The following is a 10,760-nucleotide window of genomic DNA, read 5'->3' as shown; positions in this document are numbered from 1 at the left end:
GACGTTTAAGAAGCAACACCACGTACCTCACATTTTGGTCCATCTCACCTATCATTATTTTGATGTATTATTATAAATTGCTCAAAGGAAGAAACTTAAACTGACCATAAGAAATAAAAAAAATAACAATAATTAAAACTTAAATAATAAAAATAGACATTGATCAGGTAATATTTATTTGACGGAAGCATACTGTACAGTGTAAAACAATGATACAATTATTATATTGTGTGTATTTTGTAGGTACTTATAAAACAAACTTTCGGTATCAGACAACCCGTTTCTGGATATACTTATATACGCTGAAATGCTCAGTGCAGCGCTTCTAAATACTTCGTAAAACCGTGGTCATCCCGCCTACAAGACCCACCCCCGACTCCAAAATGCCGTGCCTATTGTAATTTATGATACAGATAATGGAGTATATTATTAAAGCTAATAAAAAAAAAACTATATTACAACATGAAATATTTTCAATTAACATTATAAAATTAAATACATTTCTTTCATTTCCTTTTACCACACGATGCTGCTGTAATTATAATAGAAACAAAATATAGTGGATATTTACAAAATAAAACCAGTAGGTGTTGGGAAATAAAACTGATCAAATGAAATCTTAAAGTAACTACATCTCATCATAATAATAACTGAAGATATATTTTCATGTGATTATACTTTGTATGCAAATTCAAAGCTCATATTATCAGACAATTTTCAAAAATATTTCGATGACTTCGAATCGTGTCGAAGATAATATTGCATGAGCGCATCAGTTATTTTCGTCTACAATAGATTTTTCTCTTAATACAAATAAAAAGTATGAAAGAATGAAACACTAATACTTTCTAAATCCAAATATTGTCTGCTGTGATCTCGAATCTTGAAATAAAAACTTATTGAGATATATACCTATCTAATTCTTTTAAAACAGAATACCCGGGATGAATATGAATATTATTTTTTTTTATATAACAAATGACAAAATTCCATTAGTAAAACCATTTAAAAAATAAAATAATAATACTTTACAGATTGAATGGATATTATATGCGCGTACCACCTACCTAATCTATATCGAGTATATTTTTTAAAAGCGATTTTCTACAAAGAATATCATCTTTTACGCACTTAACTCTGTTATAGGATAACTTTTATTTAATAATCAACTACAATTATTCTCTGAAACTTTTGTGTAAGTACATAAACTAAATTAAAAACTAACGATTTATTAATTATAATTATTTAAATTGATGACAAGTCACAAGTGACGTAGAGTGGGGGTAATGTTCGAAATAGATAACACATTTAATACTTATCTTTATGTATCTTGTTCAAATTTTAAATAATTTTAGTTAACAAATTGTTAGATCATTTTTCATAATTTGAGTTATAATAATATACTTATTGTTTTCAGAAAATTGCATTTTACTACTAACAAATTTTTTAAATTTCTTTTTTTGTAAACTGGTTTAGACTGTTTACAAAATAAATAGCGGAAAAAGTTGAAAATTGCATTAAAAAAATTAAAAATTTTGGGTGTTTTAAGTATTTTCATGGTCTAAACGGTTAAAAAATTGAAGCTAATTTGAAGCTCTCACATATTATGTATTCGTTCTGTGCTTCACGAAGCTTCACGTGCTTCATTTCAATAGAGTTTACTTTTAAGTCGGTGGGTGTTGTAGATTGTCGTTTGAGTGTTGTTACTTGTTATAAGTTATATCCACCGCTGATATTATAAGAACAAAGAACGACGTGCGTAGATACGGTTGAGGTATTGCATCCTTCTGTAAAACCATTCGGAATCGTGTAGAGTTGTTAGAATAATAAAAAACTGAAAGTACAACTTCCTCAAGATAGTATACAGAGTGATTTACTTACGAAGAATATATGAGGGCATCATTTTATCAGAACATAACAATTCTTTATTTGCTTTCAACTTGACTACTTATTATTATTTTCAACCTCAGTTACTATGATAATAATATTATTATGATTAGGTACTACATTCACAATATATGCCGTGGTATACATCATAATGATATGTATGTATGGTATATATTTCCTGTAGGATTGGTAGTTAAACAACTCATATAATAATAGTATAATATGGAAAAAAAGTTGTTCAAACATTATTACAAAAAACCTAAAGATTTATCTCTAATTTATCGCAAATTGTCTGTATACAAAATCTTTTCGGTCCGAAAATCAAAATTTTAATAATTTATAAGTTAAAATTAAAAACAATTATAATTAAATGTTCATATTTATTATAAAAATTAGGATATATGCTGCTATTTACCATTTATGTTTTCGATTAAAGTGAAATGACTTTCTTGAATTTCTGTTGGTGGTTTTGGAATCAAGTTTATCTGATCAGATTTTAAAGTGGCTGTAGCTTCCTAAAAAAATTACATTTTAATTAAGGATATTTTTACAATAAACTATAACTACCTATGCCAAAACAAATTGATTATAGCCAAAACTAAAAATTAAAAACAAAAAACTTTGTAAGAAATTGAAAAATCATAATATCATTTTAATACTTCAAGAAATTATATTATGTTTAAATTAAATGATTTTAGATTTTCCTATTTCTTAAAAACTGATAGTATTTGTAATAAATTGCCATTTCTAAAATTAATCCATCATGCAATTAGGTAAATAGGAAAATTGTGGTTCAAATAAAGTACTAACGCATAACATACCTAATAAAATTATATAAAATAAAATAAATTAATAAGTTAATAAAAAAATATTATATTATTATTTACTTACAGAACATATTATTTGCACTTGTTTTGACTGCTTTGAGGCTTCAAATAGAATGCTTGGTACTCCATAATGCTTTGTTTAAATTTTTTTACCACTATGTACTTGTCTTTCGTGTTTTAATTTATAATCATCGTTATAAATACTTCGACAATCCGTGCATTCCAATTTAATTCTTTTCCTTTTACGCTTATCAGACATTTTTGAATAAGTTTAATAAATTAAATTCACCAACAACACAAAAACAACGATTTAAACAAATTTAAACATAATAATGTTGTGAAAAATTGAAATACAATATAATAGGTATTTATTATTAAACATATTGTTATAAGACGGTTAGTGGTTAGTAGACACTAGATAAGACCGTTTGGTGGAAGTGGAATGAACCAAATACAAATGCACTATGCATTTTAGCATTTGTTAGAATCTATTTTTATTCATTATCATAATATTATTTTCCAATACAATCTTACCGTACTTTCGACTATATTGTGTGCCGGGTGTTCGGTACTTCGGTCGTGCGGAGGAACTATTCAAAGTGTGGAATGATAGACATAAAACAATTTAATAGATATTAATTATTTTTCTATTTCTCTTACAATCATAAACCAAACGTCCAAAAATAGCATAATAATACAATACAAGTTTAGGCAAGGGCGTCCAATACATTTTATGTATGAATAAAAGTACCTACTAATGTGCATACAAATAACCATAATTATTTATATTATTTATATATTGATAAATTATAAATGTTAAATTTTATTACGAATCAAATTATGTTGAAATTGCCGACTCGTGTCGTCGATTTTAATTTGCCGACTTCTTATTTAGTTCCACCGACGTTTTAGGGGGGGAGTGTAGCACTCCCCCATAAAACCGCCCCTGATCACAATATTTATCAAACTAGATTTATAATGTCTATTTGATATAAGAAATTGAAATTTTACATTTTTACACTTGGGGTTTGGAAAAAAGCAAGGAAAAAATGTGGGCGAAGGGATACAGCTCTGCTGTACAGTAGTTTTCTAGCATGTCATTGTAATTGATGTGAAAAATCAGAGCGTTTTAGCTACCTAAAATGTTGATGCCGGAAAAAAAACACAAATCATTGTAAATATAATACATTAATTATCACTACGCTCAGAATCTAAAAGGAATGGTAAAATTAAACAGAAAAAAAGCAAGTAAAAGTTGTAAAAACCAAAAGCTGCATAATAATATTGTTTATTATATTAATACTCATAGAATAAGTCATACGAGTATACAAGTAAAAGTATACCAACCTAGTTATTATACGTATATATAGAATATACCTAATATTATATCACATTATCATGATATGACAATGATCATAAGATTCCAGATCATTTTGGGATGAGGACAAATATAAAGTACATCAATCCTTATAAAAAATGAAGTACAATATTATTTGACTCATAATAAGAATAATTTTAAAACAAGAAAAAACACATTTGGATTTATACCTCGTTTTATTTATAACTTATAATAACCAATATATAATGTACCTATATTTTAATAATATAATACATATAAAATAATTCATATTATGACTTCATTACAAGCATAGTTTAGTTCAGGTATAATGATTGATGATGGGGACGGAGTGGCTGAGTGGACTAAGGCGTCGGTCGCGACGCACACAGTCGCCGGTTCGAACCTCGTCCACGGGTGGCACTTCTCTTCGAGCAGTCACGGTGTCTGGAGAGAATGGTCTCCTACCCCCACTTGGGTATGGAAGATACCCACTGGTGCCCAATTGAAAATTCTGCCAAACTAAAACACACGTTTTTAAAACGTACAGTACCCTCCCTCACAATTAAAAACTACCCAATGGCCTAAGTTGTACTAATTATTGTACACTGTAAAATATAATTTTTCTTGTATATTTTTTTATATTATACGAAGTGATAATAAAGTGTCTCGTAGATAAACTTATCTAGTCATAATATGATACTACACGTCTTATAGTCGTATGACTTATTATATAGGTACCTATATTGCGTACCTATGGGTTTTTAATACTTTTCCCTATGGTTTTTATTTTTTAAACTCGTCACACTAATTATATCAATCATGTTATAACAGTAAAACTATAAACGAACAATTAATCCATACCTGTCATTGATTTTTGGGAAGAATAATTAAAATATATAAATAAATAAAATTAAAATTTAATGTGTTGTGTCAATGTTGTTCTAAGTTTTCTTAAAAGCGGAATTTTAATGTACATACAGTATTTTCAAAATACTTTGAGAGTGTACAATCGACAACTGTAAGTCACTAATTACTTTACTAACCGTGACCGTATGGGGCAAACATTATCGCTGTATTTAACTGAACTTATCAACGTGGATAAAGAATGATCTTATTGCAATAAATTATTATACAGTAATAAAAATATATTTATCTATTTGAATATGGTTTAAGTATATTAATAAGGCAAAGCTTATATAATTTATTTAAAATATAATCATGAATAACTAATAAGGACATATATTATTATTTATGGATTTGTGTAATACCTAGTTTTTAGAACGAGGAAAAGTGGGATAATAGTTCATTTTTTTTAGGTCAACTAGTTTTTTAAACTTAATTTTATTAATTTCTTTATTCTATATTATTTATCTACTGTTAAAGTTCAAGCTAAAATGTATATTCTGTAGTCAAATACAATTCTTCATCATACATTAGCGTTCCCACTCTGCCACACGTTCCACTACACATAATAACAATACAGATAATTTAATTTAATTCTATCAATAGAGATTATTGCAAATTTCATTATATTTCAACAATGGATGTTGTCATAAGATGTAAAAAAAAATATCAACATATTCATATAAAATTTCGATTTAAAATTTATATATCATTTAAAATTACACTTATTAAATACTATAAAATGTATAACGTGTCACGAAATAAGTTAATAAATGCATAATTTAAAACATGAAAGTGATACGAATAAACTAGTGAAAATTGGGTTTCAATTAAACTATGACATATCATTGTGATTTATGAAATAAAAATAAAAATATATATATATACCTATCTAAGCCGAGTAACAACAATTCGAGGCCAAATTATATATATGTTCGTCGTAATGTTATTGTGTTATTACAAGGATTATGGAGAAAATATTAATTAACGCTCATGTAGATTAGTATTAACAACGATTGTAATTAATCAATAATCTAATACAACTGACGGTTCAATGCGTGTTAAGCACATTTAATCCTTAAAAATGTACAATTTTTCAGATGCATCGTAATATTTGAATAGTGAATGCTTAACTCGCTACTTCCATTAACGACCATTAATAGACGTTTAATGTGAATCATTTTATAATAATGGAAATGTTTGTTTAGTTATCATCAAATACTATCTAACGATTTAATGTGTATATAACTTATTCAAGCGTGTTATTAGTGAGCGAATGAAAATCGCCATTCAATGGTTTTATTTTGAAGTTTTGACGGTGGCTAAATAAATATGCAAATGCATTTCTCGTCGAGTTATTAAATTCAAATAAATATACGTATTAAGTATGATATAGGTACTGAATAAAATAATAATTTTAACAAAACTCAGGTAATACAATATTAATATGTTAAGTGTTAGATATTATTCGTAGATTTGTTCGAGCAGATACGTCATTGTGATAGTACTCACTATTTTATGGCTTTAGAAATATAATAATATAATATTCTAGTTTTGGAAAACTTTTTGTTACGATATTTTTCAGAGTGGTTTGAGTGTTTGATTATAAATTATAATAATATACACTTTTATTTCCGTTGAATTGTATACGTTCTTTCACTTCTTGATACTACTAGTTATAAGGTTCTCTATTAGTACTTATTTTAGTAGTTTAAAAATGTTGAAAATAAGTAATAAAATATATTTTTATAAGCGTTTAAAGTTCAATTTCGATAAAATTGGATATTGAAACGAAAATAATAATTTATTCTGAACAAATTTTAGTTATTTTTTTTAATTAAAAATTTAATTATGACCAAAACTTAAACTTTTTTTTACAACGTATATTTTTATTTTTTATACATAATACATTTTTAAAAAAATATTTATGCAACTATTAATTATACAACAAACTTATTCAAATAATTCTATGCACGATAATTCAGTATTGACTTAAAACTTATAAGTTATATGGAATATATTTTAAACAATTTAATGTCAGTGTAACGTCTCCCTAAGTCATAATTATGACGAAAATTACTTAAATTTGTTTTTAGTTAATATTTTATAATTTAAAAACATAAAGTTGATGGTATATTTTATTATAATAATAGTAGTCAGACTTTGACCCCCCCCAGGTTGTGGAAATGGGTGAGAGTATATGTTATGGGCAAAAGTCAAAATCAAGTAAACCTCAGGAGTTGTGCAAAATGTCATATAGTGACCAATATCATGTTTGTTAAACCCTAGTTTGCTGTAGTACTGCTTGCATAGCTTCCGTGTAATATTCGGGTTTATAATTTTTTAAGGTTTTGCCCAAATGATGTTGGTTAATGATTATGTTTAAGATATAATATCTACAGTTATTAAATTGTCTTAAAATATAATATAGTGAAATAAATATAACAATATTTATATAAGTATATTGTACATACCGCATAAGGCTAGGTTTAACATTTTTAAATAACAGTAAGGTTCTAACTTGAAAGCTTAAAATAGATTAACGTTACTGTATTTGTAATAACCCAATATTGAATAACTATTAATAACTAAATAGTAATTTAGTAATATTCTACATCCTTATTAATATAAAATTATATTATACATAAGTACACAACAATAGATTCTAAAAGATCAGTAATAATGTTAATATTTCTACTGTTTATTTTTAAAATTGTGGAATAAATGCACTTTACCAACCCCCTCATGATTTTCAAATTTTTTTTTTCAAAAGACTTGGTTTTTTATGCTTAAAATGATGGAGTAAATTTTTTTCCCGGAAACTATTATTTTAGAAGTTATAGCCTTCCAAAGTTTGCGATTTTACGTTTATTCACATGCGTGCAACGCTACTTGACTGCTCACGCGCAGCGCCTATATCAAATTTTAATTTTTTTTACGTATTTTAACAAGTTTTGCGACATAGTGAGTTTTGGGTGAATAATATTGTGAATCACGTCATAATACAATGTTTTTGAAACCGGCTAGAATAGAGATAAAGTTTAGGTCACCTGTTTAGTAAGTTGAGATATAGAATATAGGATAATAGGTAACCATTAGTCGGTCATCTACCTGCGAAGATAATTGTTTTTTAACAACTTTTTTTGATTCCGAGGCCTACCCAAGGTGGTTTTGCACAGCAAATCGGGGGATATTTTTGTTTTTAATTCATCGAGCGAGCGCAGCGAGCTAGTGACCCCACTCAGTGACTCGGTGCAACAAAAATGCAATTTTCTTAATCCTGTGACCCACTTGAGGAGGTGTTGCATAGCAAATCGGGGATAAATTATTATTGCACCATCGTTTTAAACAGGTTAGAATACTTAACTACAAAAAAATAACAGAAATGGTCTTTCGCGGGACATTATAGTAATGTTTCGCGCATGTGAATAAACGTAAAATCGCAAACTTTGGAAGGCTATAACTTCTAAAATAATAGTTTCCGGGAAAAAAATTTACTCCATCATTTTAAGCATAAAAAACCAAGTCTTTTGAAAAAAAAAATTTGAAAATCATGAGGGGGTTGGTAAAGTGCATTTATTCCACAATTTTAAAAATAAACAGTAGAAATATTAACATTATTACTGATCTTTTAGAATCTATTGTTGTGTACTTATGTATAATATAATTTTATATTAATAAGGATGTAGAATATTACTAAATTACTATTTAGTTATTAATAGTTATTCAATTGGGTTATTACAAATACAGTAACGTTAATCTGTTTTAAGCTTTCAAGTTAGAACCTTACTGTTATTTAAAAAATGTTAAACCTAGCCTTATGCGGTATGCACAATATACTTATATAAATATTGTTATATTTATTTCACTATATTATATTTTAAGACAATTTAATAACTGTAGATATTATATCTTAACCATAATCATTAACCAACATCATTTGGGCAAAACCTTAAAAAATTATAAACCCGAATATTACACGGAAGCTATGCAAGCAGTACTACAGCAAACTAGGGTTTAACAAACATGATATTGGTCACTATATGACATTTTGCACAACTCCTGAGGTTTAATTGATTTTGACTTTTGCCCATAACATATACTCTCACCCATTTCCGCAACCTGGGGGGGGGGGTCAAAGTCTGACTACTATTATTATAATAAAATATACCATCAAATTTATGTTTTTAAATTATAAAATATTAACTAAAAACAAATTTAAGTAATTTTCGTCATAATTATGACTTAGGGAGACGTTACACCGATATTTGAACGAATTGTACGCTCAGTAGAACACGTGTTAGCTTCGTTAGTTTAAATACCAGAATGAATTGACCTCTTATACAATTTAAAGGTAAGATACGCAATCTCATCGGCTTTTTATTATATTTTAGTTTTAAAGATGGTTATGAGTATTTTAAGGTGTACACACAATTTACAATTTTAATATACTCATAACTCGCTTTAGGCTAAAATATAATTAAAAGAACCAACGAGATTACCTAGATAATAATCTTAACTTTAAATTTTATAAGAGGTCAATCCACTCAAATTTTTAAACTAACGAAGCTAAACGTGTTCTGCTGAGATTATAATTAGCCATGTTACGCACTTGTAATAATATGGAGACAACAAATGTTGGTGTAACGTCCTCTTAAGTATATTTCATTATAAATGACTACATATTCCTATATTTGTTAGACGATTATCATAAAGATACAAATTACGGACAAATTGATTGCTTTCGAGTATTTTTTAGCCAATGAATCACATCAAAAAGCACTATAATAATATATTGTATAATATGGATGTACGCTTTGATGGACTGTTTATTACTATATTTACTGATTAACCCTCATGCGTTTTATATGAACAGTTATCGTTTAATCATTCAAATCTTAATATATTATTATTAAAAAGAATATTATAGGTATATATTTTGTTTTATCATTAATATGAAGTGTGTTAACATAATATGTATAAAAAGTTCTCAAATATCGATTATTTTAGATTTATAGTTTATAAGATTAATTTTTTTAGTATGGGTTCGGGGTGCTAAGGTCGTGGGGGGGGCTTTGCGGGGTATTTACAGTTATAGACCACTTTACAATTAATAAGTAGTACAATAAAATAATATGACCGGAATAAGCTGTAAAATTGAACTTTAGTCTTTACATTGTATTTGAGGCCCCATATTTCAGCTGTATATAGGTACCTACAGTAGAAGCCGCTTATTAGAAACACGGATTATTGATACAATCGCGTTATTGAAACAAAATGTACCAGGACGGATCGCCCGTATATTATATCTAACAAATCGCTTATTAGAAACAATCGGTTAATTGACACATTTCACTTTGGTCCCAAAGTGTTTCTAATAAGCGGCTTCTACTGTACTTAAAACCAGGCCTTGAAACCGATTGAAAAATCTTCGGTTTCAGTTCCGATTTTTTATAGGTACTAGTTTTTAATTTTTTCTGTTTCAGTTTTGTAATTAATACCGGTTTCAAATTTGTTTTGGTTTTGGTCTTAAATTATAATACCGGTTTTAAATTTTTTCGGTTTCGTTTTTTTTTTTTCAGTTTTTAAACTGTTCATACTGGTTTCTAAAATTGGCTTCAAGCCCTGGACTATTTACGTTTATTCAAAGTTTATTAATTTATTTGAATCGCGGGATTACATTTGCATCGGCTATTTAGTAAAATTAACTTTCCAAAATGTTCCTGATACCAATGATTTTTAAAAAAAATACCATCTTTTAAATGTTATATTTTTGGTTTTGGTTTTAAATTATAATACCGGCA

The sequence above is a fragment of the Acyrthosiphon pisum genome, chromosome X, assembly GCF_005508785.2.
Source record: "Acyrthosiphon pisum isolate AL4f chromosome X, pea_aphid_22Mar2018_4r6ur, whole genome shotgun sequence".
In the NCBI taxonomy this organism is placed as follows: domain Eukaryota; kingdom Metazoa; phylum Arthropoda; class Insecta; order Hemiptera; family Aphididae; genus Acyrthosiphon; species Acyrthosiphon pisum.
The sequence above is the reverse complement of the archived record's forward strand: the minus strand, read 5'-3'. Positions refer to the sequence as shown.